The sequence below is a fragment of the Hylobates moloch genome, unplaced genomic scaffold (genome assembly GCF_009828535.3).
Source record: "Hylobates moloch isolate HMO894 unplaced genomic scaffold, HMol_V3 SCAFFOLD_21, whole genome shotgun sequence".
Lineage (NCBI taxonomy): Eukaryota > Metazoa > Chordata > Mammalia > Primates > Hylobatidae > Hylobates > Hylobates moloch.
Window position 1 is genome coordinate 24,950,609 of NW_026652296.1, and position 22,905 is coordinate 24,973,513.

The 22,905-nt window shown below is 44.6% G+C and overlaps 1 protein-coding gene across 1 annotated transcript in view; it reads right to left on the minus strand.

The window, feature by feature from the left end:
• PHF20 (PHD finger protein 20) overlaps positions 1-22,905 on the minus strand; it is a 176,092-nt gene that overhangs the window by 118,259 nt on the left and 34,928 nt on the right. The gene's annotated exons all lie outside the window — the stretch shown is intronic.

Genomic DNA, 22,905 nt, shown 5'->3' on the forward strand with positions numbered 1-22,905 from the left:
GAGGGAGGGAGGGAAGGAAGAAAGAAATAACTTTAGTGTGTATATTTGTAACTAACCTGGCATTATAAAATCACTCCCAAATAGTAGCTGGAACAACTTTATATGTCTGCAGATTTGGCACTCATTCCTTCAAAAGGTAGATTTTAATTGTTTTATCCTTGAATATGGCCTCATTTCTAACAAGCAGAATGTGGCAAAAGTGACGGTGTGGGACTTCCAAAGCTGGGTTATTAAAAGCACTGCAGCAGGACGGGGGAAAGAGAATATCAGGAAGAAGAGCTAATGGATGCTGGGCTTAATAGCTAGGTGATAGGATGATCTGTGCAGCAAACTACCATGGTACAAGTTTACCTACGCAACAAACCTGCGAATCTTGCACATGTACCCCAGAACTTAAAATAAAAGTTGAAGGGGAAAAAAAGCAATCTTTTGAATTAATAAAGTGATGGGTTATCTAACTATAAAGTTGATGTGAAAAAGAAAAAAAGCACTGCAGCAATTCCACTTCTGGGTATATATCCAAAAACACTGAACACAAGGACTCAAACAGATGTCTGTATTCCAGAATTCACACAGCATTACTCACAACAGTCAAAAGACAACCCAGTAGTCAAAAAGCCACCCAAGTGTCTAACACATGAATAGATAAAATGTGGTATATCCATACAATAGAATATTATTCAGCCTTAAAAAGGAGTAAAACTCTAATACATGCTACAACACAGATGAACCTTGAGGACTTATGCTAAGTGAAATAAGCCACTTGAAGGACAAATACTGCATGATTCCATTTATCTGAGTTATCTAGAGTAGCCAAATTAATGAAAGCAGAACAGAGGTTACCAGGAGCTAAGTGGAGAAGGGAGGGGGCAGTTGTTGATTAAGAGATACAGGGTTTCAGTTTGGAGAGATGAAAAAATCGGGCCGGGCACAGTGGCTCACACCTGTAATTCTAGCACTCTGGGATTACAGTCCGAGACAGGTGGACTGCCTGAACTCGGGAGTTCGAGACCAGCCTGGCAACACGGTGAAACCCCGTCTCTACTAAAATACAAAAAATTAGCCGGGCATGGCAGCGTGAGCCTGTAGTCCCAGCTACTTGGGAGGCTGAGGCAGGAGAACTGCTTGAACCCAGGAGGCGGAGGTTGCGGTGAGCTGAGATTGTACCACTGCACTCCAGCCTAGGTGACAGAGCAAAACTCCATCTCAAAAAAACAAAAGAAAAAGAAAAAATCTTGGGCTTGAGGCTGCAATATGCCCGCCTCAGCCTCCCAAAGTGCTGGGATTATAGGCATGAGCCATGGCGCACGGCTAAGGCCAGGAGTTTGAGACCAACATAAACAACATAGTAAGATTTTATCTCACCATGAAAAATATTAGGTCAGGCTCAGTGGCTCATGCCTGTAATCCCAGCACTTTGGGAGGCTGAGGCAGGTGGATCACCTAAGGTCGGGAGTTTCAGACCAGCCATGGCCAACATGGTGAAACATTATCTCTACTAAAAATACAAAAATTAGCCAGGCGTGGTGGCACAAGCCTATAATCCCAGCTACTCGGGAGGCTGAGGCATGAGAATCACTGGGAGGCAGAAGCTGTAGTGAGCTGAGATCGCATCACTGCACTCCAGCCTGGCAAAAGAGTGAGAATCTGTCACCAAAAAAAAAAAAAAGAGAGAAAGAAAAAAGAAAGAAAGAAAATATTTTGGAGAAGGATGGAGGTAATGGTTGCAGAACACTATGAATGTATTTAACACTACAGAACTGTACTGTACACCTAAAAATGATTAAAATACTAAATTTTATGTTATATGTATTTTACCACAAGCATGTACACAAAGCACTGCTGCTGCTGCCCTGCACTCTCTCAGATTCCCTGTTCTAGGGTAAGTCAGGTGTTACATCGTGAGAACATTCTAGATGTCTACGGAGAGGTTCACATGACAAGGAACTGAGGCTACCTGTCAGGAACCAGCACCAACTTGCCAGCCCCGTGAGTGAGCCCCCTTGGATGCAGCCTTTATGAGATCCTGGGCCAGAAACCCCCTCGGCCCCCCATTACACCGCTCCTGAATTCCTGGCCCATAGACACCTAGAGAATAATAAATGTTTATTATTTTAGGCCACTAAATTTTGAGAAAATGTGTTACACAGCACTAAGTAGCTAACAAAGTAGCATTTTGCTAGACTGCTTTAGTATCTAGAAATTGAGTCTATCAATAGTTTATAGGTTAGAGGTGCCAGTCCTCATGTTTTCAGGTTTGAGAAACACTGCTCTAAGCTACAAGATAAGCCAACATGTCCTAGGGCTCCACCAAGGGAGGGAGAGGGCTGTAAGACAGTGAAGCACTGCCACTGGTGGCATGACTCCATGTGCACGGCCAGAAGGCAGAGAACAATGCAGGTCTAATTCAGGGAAAGTGTTGACATGTCTGCACTATATGACCTTAAGCCCCAGGAAGGCTTGCCGCTCAGAGTCTTGCTGCATCTGTGTAAAATTAAGCTGCCTAATACTACACACCGTGTACGTGCTTAAACTAGAGCAGCCAGACAGTGCTTGGCAGGAATCTGTTTTGTTCCCCGCTACATACCAGAAATACTAACTAAAGAAACATCATGGGGCGGGGGAGAAAAAAACAGAAAGGATGACAATTTCCTTCTGAATTCCCACTATAACTCATCAGTGTTCACCCACATGGCTATTAATAACCAATGAGGCTGGGCGCGGTGGCTCACGCCTATAATCCCAGCACTTTGAGAAGCCGAGACAGGCGGATCACCTGAAGCCTGGAGTTCGAGACCAGCCTGACTAAAATGGAGAAACCCTGTCTCTACTAAAAATACAAAATTAGCCAGGCATGGTGGCGCATGCCTGTAATCCCAGCTACTCGGGAGGCTGAGGCAGGAGAATTGCTTGAACCCGGGAGGCGGAGGTTGCGGTGGGCCGAGATCATGCCATTGCACTCCAGCCTAGGCAACAAGAGCGAAAGTCTCAGAAATAAATAAATAAATAAATAAATAAATAAATAAATAAAACTAATGAGTGTAGCCTACTCTAGGGTTTGTAAACTATCTTTATCTAAGGTATTTCACTTGATCATGCCATGAAGACTTAAGGAGTCATTATTATTACTGACCCCTTTTTACATTTGTGGAAATGGAGCCTCAAAGAGAATGACTAGGAAGAGACACGATCAAGATCAATATCTACATCTAACTCTAAACCCGGTGAAGAGCCTTCTGCTCTTTTTTTTTTTTTTTCTGAGATGGAGTCTCGCTCTGTCGCCCAGGCTGGAGTGCAATGACGCCATCTTGGCTCACTGCAAGCTCCGCCTCCCGGGTTCACACCATTCTCCTGCCTCAGCCTCCCAAGTAGGTGGACTACAGGCGCCCGCCAACACGCCCGGCTAATTTTTTGTATTTTTAATAGAGACAGGGTTTCATCGTGTTAGCCAGGATGGTCTCGATCTCCTGACCTCATGATCCGCCCGCCTCAGCCTCCCAAAGTGCTGGGATTACAGGCATGAGCCACCACACCCAGCTATGAGCCTTCTGCTCTTAACTGGACTCCACATGTAAACATTCCTGTAGTGACCACATCCACATGGGTTTCTTTTGTCTTAGCCACCTAATAGTCGGCTTAACTGGTGGCTAGCCCAGAATTTGACTTGACTTTCCCCCAGAGGTTGAGCATTCAGACTGCTTCCAGATTCTTTGCTATATAAACAGTGTGTCTGCAAACATACAGTACTCATTTTACTTCAAGAATCAGAAAACTACCCAGACATGGTGGCGCATGCCTGTAATCCCAGCTACTTGGGAGGCTGAGGCAGGAGAATCACTTGAACCCAGGAGGCAGAGGTTGTGGTGAGCCGAAATCGTACCATTGCACTCCAGCCTGGGTGACAAGAGTGAAACTCTGTCTCAAAAAAAAAAGAATCAGAGGGCTCAGGGCACACACCAGAAGCAAAATACTTCTATGCACAAAAGGAACATTCTAAGCCATCACCAGCCTTTGCTGGAGAGGAGATGGGGATGGAAGATATATTTAGTAAAAAACAAAAGGCTAACTATTAAACTGCAGAAAAACTGCTGTTTTGAATGCCTTAACTCTTTCCCTACCCCTTCACCACTTCCATTAATCAACATCTGATATAAGAAAGGTCTTAAATTCATCTTTCCTCTCTATCTCAATCATTTCTTACCAGCAACAACTGAACAGTCAGTATGTACAGATGACCCCTAAACCCCCTCTATCAGTACCCAGCAGAATGCCTGATACAGAGCCACTCAGCAAATATCTTATGACAGAATGAACACTGCCAATTTTCTGTTACTAAGAAGGATCAAAACATGTTTCTCTCCTGCTTAAATTCTCACTCTTCAGTTCAATCTCCCACCACTCCTGTTACCTCTCTGGATTCTCAGAACACACCAAGTTCTTTCAAGCCCTGAATATTTTTGCTGATGTTATTCCTTCTGCCTTCTCCCCCTGCCACTCTCTTCCTGGAAATCTTCTCATTCTTTAATTTCACTTCCTTGCATATGCCCTCAAATTACTGGCGACGCTCTTCCTCATCACAACTGCCACCCAACCCTGGTTATTTCAGACTCCACATTCTCCATTCCTGTACCCAGACAGCTAAATGTGGCTAGAGAAAACACTCAACATGCTGATGGGTCTCACTTTAAATGCATGTCTAGGCCAGGTGCAGTGGCTCACGCCTGTACTCCCAGCACTTTGGGAGGCCGAGGCGGGCAGATCACCTGGGGTCAAGAGTTCGAGCCCGGCCTGGCCAACAAGGCAAAACCCCATCTCTACTAAAAATACAAAAATTAGTCAAGTGTGGCGGTGGGCACCTGTAATCCGAGCTACTCAGGAGGCTGAGGCAGGAGAATCACTTGAACCCAGGAGGCAGAGGTTGCAGTAAGCCGAGATCGTGCCACTGCCATCCACCTGGGGGACAAGAGCAAAACTCTGTCTCAAACACACATACATACATACATACATACATACATAAAATGCATATCTGCAAACAGGTATTAAACAGTAATTCTCTTTGGGGGTAGGAGAGGGACGAAAAAGCTTTTGGAGCGCCCATAGTGGTCCACATCTTGATTTGGGTGGTGGCTACAGAAGTGTATACATATGTAAAAGTTCATCAAGCTACACACTTAGGGTTTATACACTCTACTATAAATTAAAACTCAACAAAAAATATTTTTAAAATAAAAGTGTAAGAGCTGGGTGCTATAGTGCATGCCTATAGTCCCAACTACACAGGAGGCTGAGGCAAGAGAGCTGCTTGAGCCAAAGAATTGAAGGCTGTAGTGTGCTTTCATGGCACTCGTAAATAGCCACTGTACCCTAGCCTGGGCAACAAAGCAAGACCCCCCTCTCTAAAAATAATTAACCTAATTATAGAGTAGCAATTTTGCACTCTTATTAATTCAATGTCTTATACCTGTAAGGAGCCAGGAAAATTAATATCAAAAAAGTTTTTAGCCAGTCATGGTAGCTTATACACTTGTAACCCCAATGCTTTGGGAGGCCGAGGCAGGAGGATAACTTGAGGCCAGGAGCTTGAGGCCTGTCATTAGCTACTGAGTAAAGTGGAGCCTGAGGAGGGAGTGCAAACTTCTAAATATTTCATACCTTATCTTCTTTCCTCAAACCTAAGCCCTCCCCGTCCTGATCTCAGTCTCAGCTGACAATTTTACTTCTTATTGAATATAAAAAATAGCTGGGCACAGTGGTATGCACCTGCAGTCCCAACTATCCAGGAGGCCTGAGGCAGGACAATTACTTGAGCCCAGGAGTTTGAGTCCAATCTGGGCCAATACCAAGACTCCCATCTCTTCAAAATAAAAACAAACAGGATTCCCATTGCTGGTGGGAGTGTAAAATGGTGAGCTACTATGAAAAACAATTTAGCAATTCCTCAAAAGGTTAAATAGAATTACCATATGATCCAACAATTCTATCTTAGGCATATACCCATATGATGTAAAATAATACGTCCACACAAATGTGTACTCATAATACCCAAAAAGAGGAAACACTGTAAATACCCATCAACTGATGAATGAGAAAACAAAATATGGTATATTCATATAATGGAATTATTCATCCACAAAAAGGAATAACGTACAACATAGATGAATCTTGAAAACAGCATGCTAAGTGAAAGCAGCTAGTCACCTACTGTATGACTCCATATCTATGACATGTCCAGAACAGGCATATATACAGAGGGAAAGTAAATTCGTGTTTGCCTAGGGCTGGGAAGGGCAGGGAGGAAATAGGGTCTGACTGCTAATGTGTATGAGGTTTCTTTTTGGGATAATGAGAATTCTGGAATTAGACAGTGGTGACAATTGTACAACTTTGTAAATACACTGAAAACCATTGAATTATCGAATTGTATGCTTTGAAATGGTAAAATTTTTTTTTTTTTTTTTGAGACAGAGTCTCACTCTGTCACCAGGCTAGAGTGCAATGGCACGATCTTAGCTCACTGCAACCTCTGCCGCCCGGGTTCAAGCGATTCTCCTGTCTCTGCCTCCCGAGTAGCTGGGACTACAGGCGCGTGCCACCACACCCAGCTAATTTTTGTATTTTTAGTAGAGACAGGGTTTCACCATGTTGGCCAGGATGGTCTCGATCTCTTGACCTTGTGATCCGCCCACCTCAGCCTCCCAAAGTGCTTGGATTACAGGCATGAGCCACCACGCCCAGCCTAAAAGGGTGAATTTTATAATATGTAAACCATATCTCAATTTTTTAAAACAGTTAATAAAAAAAAAAGGAGGGAAAAAAAGAATCCCACCAAGTGCTGGCAACAAGGCAGAGCAACTGGAATTCTCCCTGGTGGAAACACAAAATGGTACAGAGACTCCGGAAAAGTTTGGCGGTTTCTCACTTGGTTAAATATATACTTACATGACCCAGCAATCCAACTCGCTGGTATTTATCCAAGAGAAATAATAACTTATATTCTCACAAAAACCTAGATACAAATGTTTATTCGTATTAACCCAAAACTGGAAACAATCCATATGTCTTTGAACACATAAAGAGATAAGCTGTGGTATATCCATCCAATGGAATACTTACTTACTACTTGGTTCTAAAAGCAACAACCCTTTATTTTGCTCATGCAAAAATACGGGTGAGTCTCAAATGCATTATGCTAAGCTTAAGAAGCCAAATCCAAAAGGCTACGTACTGAATAATTCCATTACAACACACTATGGAAAAGGCAAAACTGTATAGACAAAGGACAGATCAGTGGGTGACAGGAGCTGGAGGTGCCAGGAGAGGATGATTACAAACGGACATGAGGAAATTCTGTGGGTAACAAAAGTGCTTTATAGCTTTTCTTTCTTCACCCCTTTTTTTTTTTTTTTTTTTTGAGACAGGGTCTCGCTCTATCACACAGGCTGGAGTTGGAGTGCAGCGGTGCAATCACAGCTTGCTGCAGCCTTGACCTCCTGGGCTCAAGCAATCTTCCTCCCACCCCAGCCTCCTGAGTAGCTAAAACTATAGACACACACCACAACACCCAGCTATCATTATTACTTTTATTATGATTTTTTTTTTTTTTTGAGAGACAAAGTCCCATTATGTTGCCTAGGCTTGTCTTGAACTCCTGGGCTCAAGCAATCCTCCCACCTTGGCCTCCCAAGGTGCTGGGATTACAGGCATGAGCCACCATTCCCGGCCTATATCTTGATTGTGGTGGGGCTTGCGTGAACTGTCGAATTTGGCAAAACTCAACTGTATTCTGAAAAAGAGCGAATTTGACTATGGGTTGAGCATCTCAAATCCAAACATCCAAAATCCGAAACTTTTTGAGCATCAAGTTGTCTTTTTATGAATATTGTACCTTTTTTGTACTTTTGTAGCTTTTATGGATTTTGACAAATGTATAACGTACACATATGGATTTTGATAAATGTATAACATACACGTAGACGTTATACATTTGTCAAAATCCATAAACAATACAACACCAGCAGCAAACCTTAATGTAAACTATGGTCTTTGGGTGGTACTGAGGTGTCAATATTGGCTCATCAACTGTAATAAATGTACCACTGTGGTGCAGGATGTTGAAAGTGGGGGAGGCTGGAGGGAGAACACAGGAATAAGGGAACTCGATACATTCTTTTTTTTTTTTTTAATTTTTTAGAAGCAGTGTCTTGCTCTGTGACCCAAGCTGGCATGCAGTGGCATAATCATGGCTCACTGCAGCCTCAAACTCCTGGGCTCATGTGATCCTCCCACCTCAGCCTCCCAAGTAGCTAGGACTACAGGTGCAAGCCACCCCCTACCCCAGCTAATTTGTTTTATTTTTTGTAGAGACAGGATCTTGCAAGGGTGTCCAGGCTCGTCTCAAACTCCTGGGCTCAAGCAATCCTCCCACCTCAGCCTCCCAAAGTGCTGGAATTATAGGCATAAACCACTGTGCCCAGCCAGAACTCTGCACTTTCTGCTCAATTTTGCTGTGAACCTAAAACTGCTCTAAAATATAGTCTAATTTTTTAATCCCATTTACTCATTACCAACTCCCAAATTCCTTTACTTTTTTTTTTTTGAAACAGGGTCTTGCTCTGTTACCCAGGCACAATCATACAGTATAGTAGCACAATCATAGCTCACTGCAGCCTTGACCTCCCTGGCTCAAGTGATCCTCCTACCTCAGCCTCCCCAGTAGCTGGGACCACAAGCTCACACCACCATGCCCAGCTAGGTTTCTTGGGTTTTTTGTGTATATATGTGTTGTGAGACAGAGTCTCACTATGTTGCACAGGTTGGTCTCGATCTCGGGATTCAAGCAATCTTCCGTCTTGGCCTCCCAAAGTCCTGGGATTACAGGAGTGAGCCACCACACTCAGCCCAACTCCCAGATGTCTATCTCTAACCCAGGGCTCACACTTGAACATCTGACTCAGTTATTCAACTATCCATTCAACATCTCCACTTAGTCATCTCAAAGGAATCTCATATATTTAACATGCCCAAAACCAAACTGCTTATCGTCTCCCTAGAACCTGGTTCTGCTGAAGTCTACCCCACTGCTTTTTAGTTCAAACAACTATCATCTTTCATATGGACTAATACAAAAGATCCTTGCTCTTCTTGTTTCTGCCCATGGCTGCCCACAGCATATTCTACAAACAATAACCACAGTGACTTTGTTTTTTTGAGACAGGGTCTGGCTCTGTCACCTGGGATGGAGTGAAGTGGCACCATCTCAGCTCACTGCAACCTCTGCTCTGCCCCTCAGGTTCAAGTGATTCTCCCACCTCAACCTCCCAAGTAGCTGGGACCACAGGTACACACCACCATGCCTGGCTGAGTTTTTTGGTAGAAATGATTTGTATTTTCACAGCAGTCTGACAGAGTTTCGCTCTTGTTGCCTAGACTGGAATGCAGTGGCGCAATCTCAGCTCACTGCAGTCTCCACCTCCCAGGTTCAAGCAATTCTCCTGCCTCAGCCTCTCGAGTACCTGGGATTACAGGCGCCCACCAACACACCAGGCTAATTTTTTGTATTTTTAGTACATGTCGGCCAGGCTGGTCTCAAACTCCTGGCCTCAAATGATCCACCCACCTCGGCCTCCCAAACTGCTGGGATTACAGGTGCGAGCCACCGCACCTGGCCCACAGCCAGTTTTAATACCTGAAATCAGATAACACTGATTCCCTGTTTAAGACCTTTCAATGACTTACTATCACATTTAGAATAAAGTCCAAACTCCTTATTATGGCCGATCTGGCCCCTGCTGATCTTTCTGGGCTCACCTCCTACCTCTGGCCTCTCACTCTCTACCCTCTCAGCCACGTGTTCCTACCTATTATTCCTTGAATGCCCTGCTTGCTCCTACACCAGGGCTTGTGCCTTGGCTGCCTCTGTCTGCAACCCTCTCTCCTCTGGATACTAACATGACTCACTCCCTCACTTACTTTAGGACTCTATTTAAATGTCTCTCTGCCAGAGAGATCTCCTCTGTTCACCCTCTATATAAAAAAAGCAAAACACATACACACATAGAGGCACTCTCTACCCACTTGAAAGTACTTATTCTGGCCAGGAGCAACGGCTCACACCAGTAATCCCAACACTTTGGGAGGCTGAGGCGGGCAGATCACGAGGTCAGGAGATCGAGACTATCCTGGCTAACAGAGTGAAACCCCATTTCTTCTAAAAAATACAAAAAATTAGCCAGGCGTGGTGGCAGGCGCCAGTAGTCCCAGCTACTTGGGAGGCTGAGGGAGGAGAATGGTGTGAACCCAGGAGGTGGAGCTTGTAGTGAGCCAAGGTCATGCCCCTGCACTCCAGCCTGGGCGACAGAGCGAGACTCCATCTCACACACACAAAAAAAGTACTTATTCCACTTTCTCGCATTTATCACCACCTAACATTATCTATATATATCAGCCTGCTGGTTTATGTTCTATCCACCTCCACTGGAATGTCAGCTCCTAAAGATCAGGGACTATGTCTGTCCTAATCACCATTTCTCCAGCATCTAGCATTGAATGAATGACTTGGCATCAAAAATCATCTTTCTGAAGCCTTCTGAAATTCCCACATATGAAATTAACTATTCTCCCCCAGGGTTTTTTGTAAACGAACTTTGTATAGAGTAAATATCTCCTCATAATATATTTAATTTCAGGGACTTTATTCTAGTTACTGAACACATGTGGGGATCAAAGCCACACCCGAGCATGCTCAGAAGCCAGCCTAGCTAGACTCAAATCCTAAATTCACCATTAACAGCTACATAGCACTGGGAAACTTAACTGCTTTCTGCTTCTATTTCCTCAGATATAAAATAGAATAAAAGTACCCCCTTCATAGCATCTTGAGGATTAAAGGAGGTATAACATATAAAGCCTTTAGATTTGTGCCTGGCACAGAGTAAATCACTCAATAAACGTGAGTCACTAGCAAAGATATAAGCATTAGAATACATGATTAACAACCCTTGGCTATCAATACTAAAAACCAAAGCCAAATACTTGACTTGTCTCTGAACATCTTGAAGTACTTATTTTCCTTCATTTCATAGCACCTAGTGTACCACCTGACTCACAGCATTCAATACACGTTTGTGGAAAGCTCAGAAAAGATTGCTTAAAAAAAAACACACACACACAGATTGTGTAAGAAGTAAAGAGGTATGAACCAGAAACTAGATGTGATCAGTACAAATAACCCTAATGAAAAAGAAACCAAAAATGATCTAAGGACATTATGAAACTCAGATTTTTAAATCTTCTGTACAAGAAATGGAAGTAAACTATGATCAACTTAAATGGAAACACAGTAGTGGAAAGGTACCAGAGTGTCAGGAAAGCAACAGACAGAAGGAGCTTTTTCGTTGTGTTTGGAGCAAGAACAGGGAAGGCCAGCCTACTGCTTGGAACAGATGGCACACTCCTGACAGATGACAGGAAGAAGGCGAAGGCAGCAGAGCAAGCAGATTCTATTCTATCCACCAAGCATCACTACGAGGAAACTGCAGCCTCTCAGATTTTAGTTCATCTATAAAATGCAGGAAGTAAATAGGGAAGGCAGGGCTGGGCACAGTGTCTCACGCCTGTAATCCTAGCACTTTGGGAGGCTGAGGCGGGCGGATCATGAGGTCAGGAGATCGAGACCATCCTGGCTAACATGGTGAAACCCTGTCTCTACTAAAAAATACAAAAAAATTAGCCGGGTGTGGTGGCGAGTGCCTGTAGTCCCAGCTACTCGGGAGGCTGAGGCAGGAGAATGGCGGGAACCCGGGAAACAGAGCTTGCAGTGAGCAGAGATTGAGCCACTGCACTCCAGCCTGGGAGACAGAGCGAGACTCCGTCTCAAAAAAATAAAAAAATAAAAATAAATAAATAAATAAAAAGCAGGGACTGGTCTGGGCACGGTGACACATGCCTGTAATCCCAGCACTTTGGGAGGCCGAGGCAGGTGGATCACCTGAGGTCAGGAATTCACAACCAGCCTAACATGGCGAAACCCTGTCCCTACTAAATACAAAAAAAATTAGCTGAGTGTGGTGGCGCATGCATGTAATCCGAGCTGCTTAGGAGGCTGAGACAGAAGAATCGCTTGTACCAGGGAGGCAGAGGTTGCAGTGAGCTGAGATTGTGCCATTGCCCTCCAGCCTACGCAACAAAAGCAAAACTCCGTCTCAAAAAAAAAAAAAAAAAAAAAAAAAAGCTGGGACTTAGTTTCTTTAGGGCCCAAAACTAAGAACAAATAATTCAAGGATTCAGAGGCAAAAAGTCACAAGGAAATAAGCAATTAAAAAGTGGGCCCTAGCCCAACGCGGTGGCTCACACCTGTAATCCCAGCACTTTGGGAGGCCAAGGCGGACAGATCATGAGGTCAAGAGATCAAGATCATCCTGGCCGGCCAGGCGCGGTGGCTCATGCCTGTAATCCTAGCACTTTGGGAGGCCGAGGCAGGTGGATCACGAGGTCAGGAGATTGAGGCCATCCTGGCTAACACACTGAAACCCCGTCTCTACTAAAAATACAAAAAATTAGCCGGGCATGGTGGCGGGCGCCTGTAGTCCCAGCTACTTGGGAGGCTGAGGCAGGAGAATGGCATGAACCCGGGAGGCGGAGCTTGCAGTGAGCCGAGATCACGCCACTGCACCCCAGCCTGGGCGACAGAGCAAGACTCTGTCTCAAAAAAAAAAAAAAAAAAAAAAAAGATCATCCTGGCCAACATAGTGAATCCCCATGTCTATTAAAAATACAAAAATTAGCTGGGCGTGGTGGCGCACACCTGTAGTCCCAGCTACTCAGGAGGCTGAGGCAGGAGAATCACTTGAACCCTGGAGGCGGAGGTTGCAGTGGGCCGAGATCACGCCATTGCACTCCAGCCTGGCGACAGAGCAAGACTCTGTCTCAAAAAAATAAAAATAAAAATAAAAGTGGAACCTAATTCCCACACATTTCATTTCGATGGACTGAAAATACACACATACACACACACAGAGACACAGACACACACAAAAAATATGGCTGTACCTTGCAGCAATACTACCTACTATAATGTAAACAAATCACTTATCAGGGTAAAAACATAACCACTTTCAGTCTAGAGATAATAAAACAAACTCTCCATTGTTTTTGGCAAAGCATTCAAAGTCAAAGATTTCACCAAACAAATGTCCAGTATTCTAGATTAGGAAATCAGGTGAACATGATCAGAATGCATTTTCCAGTGTTTTGTTTTGTTTTGTTTTTTGATTTAGGAGTCAGGAACATTCAGACACTCTGGAGAAATTTGGTTATTACAAAAATGCTATGAACCCAGTCTACTTTGGTTCAAACCCTAGTCCTACCACCGTGTGACCTCGGGCAAATAACTTCATCTCTCTGAGCCTCCTTTTTCTTACTGCTAAAATGAGGCTCATAAGAGCACCCATGTGAGGGTACTCTCCCACCTGAAGACAGGTAGTCTCCCTCTCAGTGTGGCAGGGCTTTTATGGGTTCAGAATGGGGAACGCATGCTGATTGCTTTGTGCGTATGCCAAAAAGGCTAAAACAAAGGCATCACTCAAAGGTGGGCATGACAGTGTAAAAAACCAATCAGGGAAGGGTAAGTACATGTAAAACAGGTGAAGGGTGGGGATCAATCAGAGGAAACCTTGCCAAACTGGAAGAGAGGTTCTCAATCCAGTCCACGGATTTACCCAGGACTTGTAGCTTGGCTTTCAGGCTTTAAACTGTCCTTGGAGGCCAGGCACAGTGGCTCATGCCTATAATCCCAGCACTTTGGGGGGCCAAGGCGGGCAGATCACCTGAGGTCACGAGTTTGAGACCAGTCTGGCCAACACAGTGAAACCTTGTCTCTACTAGAATTACAAAAGTGAGCTGGGCATGGTGGCACCTGCCTGTAGTCCCAGCTACTTGGGAGGCTGAGGCAGGAGAATCGCTTGAACTCAGGAGGCGGAGGTTGCAGTGAGCTGAGATCGCGCCACTGCACTCCAGCCTAGGTGACAAGAGCAAAACTCCGTCTCAAAAAATAAATAAATAAACAAACAAACAAACTGTCCTTAGTTTGACAGTCAGGTTTCACCAGGGAACTGTGCCTATCTGCCTAGGCATTTGACTGCCACCTGTGGCTATCAGCACAATTGCAGCTCACTGCAACCTCAAACTCCTGGGCTCAAGCAGTCCTTCTGCCTCAGCCTCCCAAGTAACTGGGACTACAGGCATGTACCACCATCCCCAGAATTTTTTTTTTTTTTTTTTTTTTTTTTTGAGACAGAGTCTCGCTCTTTCACCCAGGCTGGAGTGCAGTGGCGCAATCTCGGCTCACTGCAGGCTCCAGCCCCTGGGGTTCATGCCATTCTCCTGCCTCAGCCTCCAGCGTAGCTGGGACTACAGGCGCCCACCACCTCGCCCGGCTAATTTTTTTTTGTATTTTTAGTAGAGACGGGGTTTCACCGTGTTAGCCAGGATGGTCTCGATCTCCTGACCTCGTGATCTGCCCGCCTCGGCCTCCCAAAGTGCTGGGATTACAGGCGTGAGCCACCGCGCCCGGCATGAATTTTTTTTTTTTTTGAGACAGGGTCTTATTATATTGTCCAGGCTGGTCTTGAAATCCTTGAAATTATATGTAAGATATTACTCAATAAAGGTTGTTTTTTTTTTTTTAAACTCCAAAACCCGCCGAGTGCAGTGGCTCACGCCTGTAATCCCAGCACTTTGGGAGGCCGAGGCGGGCAGATCACGAGGTCAGGAGATCGAGACCATCCTGGCTAACACGGTGAAACCCCGTCTCTACTAAAAATACAAAAAATTAGCTGGGCGTGGTGGCAGGTGCCTGTAGTCCCAGCTACTCAGGAGGCTGAGGCAGGAGAATCACTTGAACCCGGGAGGCGGAGCTTGCAGCGAGCCGAAATAGCGCCACTGCACTCCGGCCTGGGCGAAAGAGCGAGACTCCATCTCAAAAAAAAAAAAACAAAACTGGGCTGGGCGCACTGGCTCACCCCTGTAATCCCAGCACTTTGGGAGGCCAAGGCAGGCGGATCACCTGAGGTCATGAGTTCAAGACCAGCCTGGCCAATATGGTAAAACCCCGTCTCTATTAAAAATATAAAAATTAGCCGGGCATGGTGGTGGGCCCTTGTAGTCCCAGCTACTCAGGAGGCTGAGGCAGGAGAATCACTTGAACCCGGGAGACGGAGGCTGCAGTGAGCCAAGATCATGCCACTGCACTCCAGCCTATGCGACAGAGCAAGACTCCGTATCAAAAAAAAAAAAAAAAACTGTTCCAGAAAATAATGGGAAAAACCACCCTCCTCATTTTCTAACACTAGTATAATAATACCACACTAAAACTGGATACAGACGGCACAAGAAGAGATCAAAAACCAAAAGTATAATGAACATGGATATCAAAATCCCAAATAAAAGATTAGTAAACTAAATCTAATAATTTATTATATAAATGACCGAAAATGCTTATCCAGGAATACAAGCAAGAATTGTTCAACGTTACAAAATCTGTTAATGTCATATACCATACTAATAAAGGGGAAGCAAAATTTTAAAAAATAAAGATTAGGCTGGGCGTGGTGGCTCACGCCTGTGGTCCCAGCACTTTGGGAGGCCGAGGCGGGCAGATCACGAGGTCAGGAGATCGAGACCATCCTGGCCAACATGGTGAAGCCCCGTCTCTACTAAAAATAGAAAAAAATAGCCAGGCATGGTGGCGGGCGCCTGTTACTCGGGAGGCTGAGGCAGGAGAATGGCGCGAACCCAGGAGTCGGAGCTTGCAGTGAGCCGAGATGGGCCGCTGCACTCCAGCCTGGGCGACAGGGCGAGACTCCGTCTCAAAAAATAAAAATAAAAATAAATAAATAAAGATTAAAGGGGAAAATACGCATGGTCAATTAATTACATGCCCGAAAGCATTAAATTCAACATTACTCAGGCTGAAAAAAAAAAAACTTCCAGCAAACAAGGAATAGGCACGAACTTCTTTAATCTGATTAAACACATCTACCATGATCCTATGATAAACATCATACTTAATGGTGAAATCTCGGATGTGTTCCTGTTAAAGTCAAACAACAAACTATGGAAGGCTGCTATCATCACTATCATTTAACATCTTGCTGCTATGATCCTAGTCAATGAACACAGAAGAGAAAACGGGAAGGAAAGAAAAAAAGGAAGGAAGAAAGCAAAAGAAATAAGAAGCAGAAGATTGGAAAGGAAGAGGCAAAATAGTTGTTTGCAGATACATGATGGTCTATGTAGAAAATCCAAAAGAACCATTAAAATGAACATGAAAATGGAAAAAGGTTTCTGTGTAAAACCAGATACAAGACTCAATAGCGATAAAGACTCATGTACCCATTACACATGGCCGCTTTTGCTTCCTCTATCTTCCCACCCTTTTCCCCCTTCATATTATCTCCTTTTTCTTCCTACTGCATATAATCGCAGAATCTTCATATTATCTTGAAGCAAATCACAACGTATCATTTTATTCATAAGTGTAGGTATATAATCTCTAAGAAATAAGAACTCTTAAAAAACAAAATTACAATATCATTTCCACATCTAAAATGTTAACAATGATTCTTTAATATCAAATAACCAATCAATGTTCAAACTTCCAACAATCTCATAAATGTCATAAATCTTTTTTAAGCAGTCTGCTTTTGTTTTCGAACTATATAAAATCCATATACTGAATTTGGTTAACAACAATATTCCTTCAACCCAGCAATAACCAAAGAGAAAAAATATATATAAAAAGATCCGGCCAGGTGCAGTGGCTCACGCCTGTTATCCCAGCACTTTAGGAGGCCGAGGTGAGCAGATCACCTGAGGTCAGGAATTCAAGACTAGCCTGGCCAAAATGGCAAAACCCCATCTCTACTAAAACATACAAAAATTCCAGGCATGGTGGTGGGCGTCTGTAATCCCAGCTACTCGGGAGGCTGAAGCAGGGAGAACTGCTTGAGCCTGGGAGGCGGAGGTTGCAGTGAGCCCAAATAGCTCTACTGCACTTCAGCCTGGGTGACAGAGCAACACTTCATCTCAAAAAAAAAAAAAAAAAAAAAAAGATCCATTCATAGAAGCAACAAAAACTAGACAGTACTTAGGAATAAATCTAATAGATAATATGCAAAATCTTTATGGAAATTATAAAACAACACTAAAGTTCATAAAGTAAAATATGGGCCGGGCGCGGTGGCTCACGCTTGTAATCCCAGCACTTTGGGAGGCCGAGGCGGGCGGATCACAAGGTCAGGAGATCGAGACCACAGTGAAACCCCGTCTCTACTAAAAATACAAAAAATTAGCCGGGCGTAGTGGCGGGCGCCTGTAGTCCCAGCTACTCGGAGAGGCTGAGGCAGGAGAATGGCGTGAACCCGGGAGGCGGAGAGCTTGCAGTGAGCCGAGATTGCGCCACTGCACTCCAGCCTGGGTGAAAGAGCGAGACTCCGTCTCAAAATAAATAAATAAATAAATAAATAAAAAAGTAAAATATGAATAAGTATAAAGATATATTTTCATGAATGAAAACTTTTTATCAAGATACCAATTAAATACAATTTATTTCAAAACTCCAAAAACACTTTTCAAGAAACTCAACACTACTATAAAAATCCACATTAAAGAGTAAAGGTTGACCAGGTGTGGTGGTTCACGCCTGTAATCCCAACACTTTGGGAGGCCAAGGCGGGCAGATCACCAGGTCAGGAGATCGAGACTATCCTGGCTAACACAGTGAAACTCCATCTCTACTAAAAATACAAAAAATTAGCCGGGCGTGGTGGCGGGCACCTGTAGCCAGCTACCCAGGAGGCTGAGGCAGGAGAATGGCGTGAACCCGGGAGGCGGAGCTTGCAGTGAGCCAAGATCACGCCACTGCACTCCAGCCTGGGCGACTGAGCAAGATTCTGTCTCAAAAAAAATAAAAAGAGTAAAGGTCTAAGAATACAACAAATAAAATAAAACCTGTCTTACCACATATCAAGAGTTATGTTAAAGCAATATCAATTAAATAATGTGTTATTATAAGCACAGGAGTAAATATAAATCAATGGAATAGACTAAAGAGCTGAGAACAGGCCTATGTAAATATGAGGCTTAATACATACAAATGGTATTGCAGGTCAATGGGGAAAGAATGGACTGTCCTAAACTTGATATTGGAGCAACTGGTTATTCATTGAATTAAAAAATAATAATTAGATACAAGTTCATACTATACATAAAATGAATTTCAAGTGGATTAAAAACCTAAATATGTGCCGGGCATGGTGACTCACGCTTGTAATCCCTGCACTTTGGAAAGCCGAGGCAGGTTGAAACACTTGAGGTCAGGAGTTCAAGACCAGCTTGGCCAACACAGTGAAACCTCATCTCTACTAAAAATACAAAAAATTAGGCCGGGCGCGGTGGCTCATGACTGTAATCCCAGTACTTTGGGAGGCTGAGGCGGGCGGATCACGAGGTCAGGAGATCGAGACCATCCTGGCTAACACAGTGAAACCCTGTCTCTACTAAAAATACAAAAAATTAGCCGGGCGAGGTGGCGGGCGTCTGTAGTCCCAGCTACTCAGGAGGCTGAGGCAGGAGAATGGCGTGAATCCTGGGGGCGGAGCCTGCAGTGAGCCGAGATTGCGCCACTGCACTCCAGCCTGGGAGACAGCGAGACTCCGCCTCAAGAAAAAAAAAAAAAAAAATACAAAAAATTAGCCCAGCATGATGGTATGTGCTGGTAGTCCCATCTGCTCAGAAGGCTGAGGTGAGAGGATCACCTGAGCCTGGAAGTCAAGGCTGCAATGAGTTGTAACTGCACTGCTACACTCCAGCCTAGGCAACAGAGTGAGACGTATCAAAAAAAAAAAAAAAAAAAAGGCCAGGCATGGTGGCTCACGCTTGTAATCCCAGCACTTTGGGAAGCCGAGGAGGGCAAATCACAAGGTCAGGAGTTTGAGACCATCCTGGCCAACACAGTGAAACCCTGCCTCTACTAAAAATACAAAAATTAGCTGAGTGTAGTGGGGGGCGCCTGTAGTCCCACCTACTCGGGAGGCTGAGGCAGGAGAATCGCTTGAACCCAGGAGGCAGAGGTTGCAGTGAGCCGAGACCATGCCACTGCATTCCAGACTGGGCGACAGAACAAGACTCTGTCCCAAACAAAAAAAAAAGAACAGAAAAAAATACCAGAGTATAATGCATGTATTAAGGTTAAATACTACTTCATAAAATTTGTGTTTCAGTTAAATTTATGTAGGTCAGGAATGGTGACTCATGCCTGTAACCCCAGCATTTTGGGAGGCCAAGGCAGGAGGATCACCTGAGCCCAGGAATTCGAGACCAGCCTTGGCAACATAGTGAGACCTCATCTCTACTAAAAATTTAAAAATTAATCAGGCATGTGGCCGGGCACAGTGGCTCACGCCTATAATCCCAGCACTTTGGGAGGCCAAGGCGGGCAGATCACGAGGTCAATCCTGGCTAACACAGTGAAACCCCGTCTCTACTAAAATTACAAAAAATTAGCCGGGAAGCTGAGGCAGGAGAATGGCGTGAACCCGGGAGGTGGAGCTTGCAGTGAGCCGAGATTGTGCCACTGCACTCCAGCCTGGGCGACAAAGCAAGACTCCGTCTCAAAAAAAATAAATAATTAATTAATTAATCAGGCATGGTGGCATGTGCCTGTGGTCCCAGCTGAAGCAGGAGGACTGCTTAAGCCAAGGGAGGTCAAAGCTGCAATGAGCTCTGTTCCCACCACCACAATCCAACCTGAGCAACAGAGTGAGACCCTGTCTCGAAAAATAAAAATAGGCCGGGTGCCGTGGATCTGGCCTGTGGTCCCGGCACTCGGGAGGCCGAGTTGGGCGGATCGCCTGAGGTCAGGAGTTTGACCAGTTTCACCAGCCTGGCCAACATGGTGAAACGCCGGCTCTACTAGAAATAAATAAAAAAAAAATAGCCAGGCATGGTGGAGCACACCTATAATCCACATACTCAGGAGGCTGAGGCACGAGAACCGCTTGAACCTGGGAGGTGGAGATTGCAGCGAGCCAAGACCATGCCCCTACATTACAGCCTGGGCAACAAAGTGAGACGCTGTCTCGACACCATTTCAAAAAAATAATAATAAAAACAAAATAAAAATAAATTTTTATGTACATATGGGTGAGTACCACACTGGATTTAAAATACATTTCTTACTGTAGGTTGTGGTCAAAAGCCACTGCCCAAGTAAAAGTCTGTGTATGTGCACAAAGAGACATTCACAGCAGCACTGTGTCTCAGGTGAAAAACTGGAATTTAAGCACCCATTAAAAAAAAATACAATAAAAAATGAAAAATAAATAAATGGGCCAGGAGTGGTGGCCCACACCTGTAACCCCAGCAATTTGGGAGGCCGAGGTGGGTGGATCACCTGAGGTCACAAATTTGAGACCAGCCTGGCCAAAATGGTGAAACCCCGTCTCCACTAAAGATACATAAATTAGGCCGGGCGCGGTGGCTCATGCCTGTAATCCCAGCACTTTGGGAGGCCGAGGAGGGTGGATCACGAGGTCAGGAGATTGCAACCATCCTGGCTAACACAGTGAAACCCCGTCTCTACTAAAAAAATACAAAAAAAAAATAGCTGGGCATGGTGGTAGGTGCCTGTAATCCCAGCTACTCGGGAGGCTGAGGCAGGAGAATGGCATGAACCCAGAAGGCGGAGCTTGCAGTGAGCAGAGATCGAGCCACTGCACTCCAGCCTGGGCGACTGAGCGAGACTCCGGCTCAAAAAAAAAAAAAAAAAAAAAAACGACAAAAAAAACATAAATTAGCCAGGCAAGGTGGTGGGCACCTGTTATCCCAGCTACTCGGGAGGCTGAGGCAGGAGAACTACTTGAACCCAGAAGGCGGATGTTGCAATGAGCCAAGATTGTGCCACCACACTCCGGCCTGGGTGACAGAGCTAGATGCTATCACAAATAAACAAAGAAACAAACAAATGTCCATTAGTAGGGGACTAGACAAACAAAATGTGGTATATTCAAACAAAAAAACTCTATACAGATGTTGAGATGTAGTCCCAGATACATGGAGGGCTAAGGCAGGAGGATCACTTGAGCCCAGGAGTTGGAGGCCACAGTGAACTATGATTGTGCCATTACACTCCAGCCTGAGCAATAGAGTAAGACCCTATCTCAGGGGTGGGCGAGGTGGGTGCAGAGTTAAGTATGGGCAAACCACAAAAACATACTGAATATAAAAAACAAAGATACAGAAAAAAAACAAGCTGTATAATACTACTTATATAATATATATATATACAGTATATAATATATACATATATACACACACACACACACACATATATATACTGAAACCAAAAAAGGAACTAATTATAGATAATACAAATAGCCCAAAAACAGGCCGGGCTTGGTGGCTGACGCCTGTAATCCCAGCACTTTGGGAGACCAAGGAGGGCAGATCATCTGAGGTCAGGAGTTGGAGACCAGCCTGGCCAACATGGTGAAACCCCGTCTCTACTAAAAATACAAAAAATTGGCAGGGCGTCATGGTGCTCGCCTGTAATCTCAGCTACTCAGGAGGCTGAGGCAGAGGAATCGCTTGAACCCAGGAGGCAAGGACTGCAGTGAGCCAAGATCACACCACTGCACACCAGCCTGAATGAAAGAGCAAGGCTCGTCTCGAAAAAAAAAAAAAGCCCAAAAACAACTGTGTTGAAAGTGTACCTAATTACCTAATTATTTTTTCTTTTTTCTTTTTTTTTTTTTTTTTGAGACAGAGTCTCGCTCATTCACCCAGGCTGGAGTGCAGTGGCGCAATCTTGGCTCACTGCAGCCTCCACCTCCCAGGTTCAAGTGATTCTCCTGCCTCAGCCTCCTGAGTAGCTAGGACTACAAGCGTATGCCACCATGCCCGGCTACTTTTTATATTTTTAGTAAAGACGGGGTTTCACTATGTTGGCCAGGCTGGTCTTGAACTCCTGACCTCGTGATCTGCCCACCTCAGCCTCCTAAAGTGCTGGGATTATAGGCATGAGCCACCACGACTGGCCAAGTGTACCTAATTCTTTTTTTTTCTTTTTTTTTGAGACCGAGTCTCGCTCTGTTGCCCAGGCTGGAGTGCAGTGGCGCAATCTTGGCTCACTGCAACCTCCACCTCCTGGGTTCAAGCAATTCTCCTGGCTCAGCCTCCCAAGAAGCTGGGATTACAGGCATGCACCACCATGCCTGGCTAATTTTTTGTATTTTTAGTAGAAACGGGGTTTCACCACTTTAGCCAGGCTGGTCTCGAACTCCAGACCTCAGGTGATCCACTCATCTCGGCCTCCCAAAGTGTTGGGATTACAGGCATGAGCCACCACGCCCAGCCAAGTGTACCTAATTCTAATAGCAAAGACAGTTTTCTATACCAACTGCTTCCATGCCTCTCTTCTCCTGTATTATCTTCCTACACCTGAAGAGCTGATCAATCTATTTTGAAAGAATCTCAAAAAGGGTTAAACTCTTCCTTCTTTAACTCAAAAGGAATTAGCCAGGCATGGTGGCACACATCTGCAATACCAGCTACTCAGGAGGCTTAGGCACGAGAACTGCTTGAACCTGGGAGGCGGAGGCTGCAGTGAGCCAAGATCTGCCTGGGTGACAGAGCGAGTCTCTGTATAAAAAAAAAAAAAACACTTAAAGAGGTATAAGTTCTGAAAACCCCACCCTCACCTTGAGCACCAACAAATTCTAGGATGCCCTCAACCACAACAATCACTTCACAGTCTATAAGGTCTTTCCCTACATATTCTATCATTTGATTCTCAGAATAACCCTATGAGGTCAATATTACCAATACCCACATTTACAGATAAGCTAATGC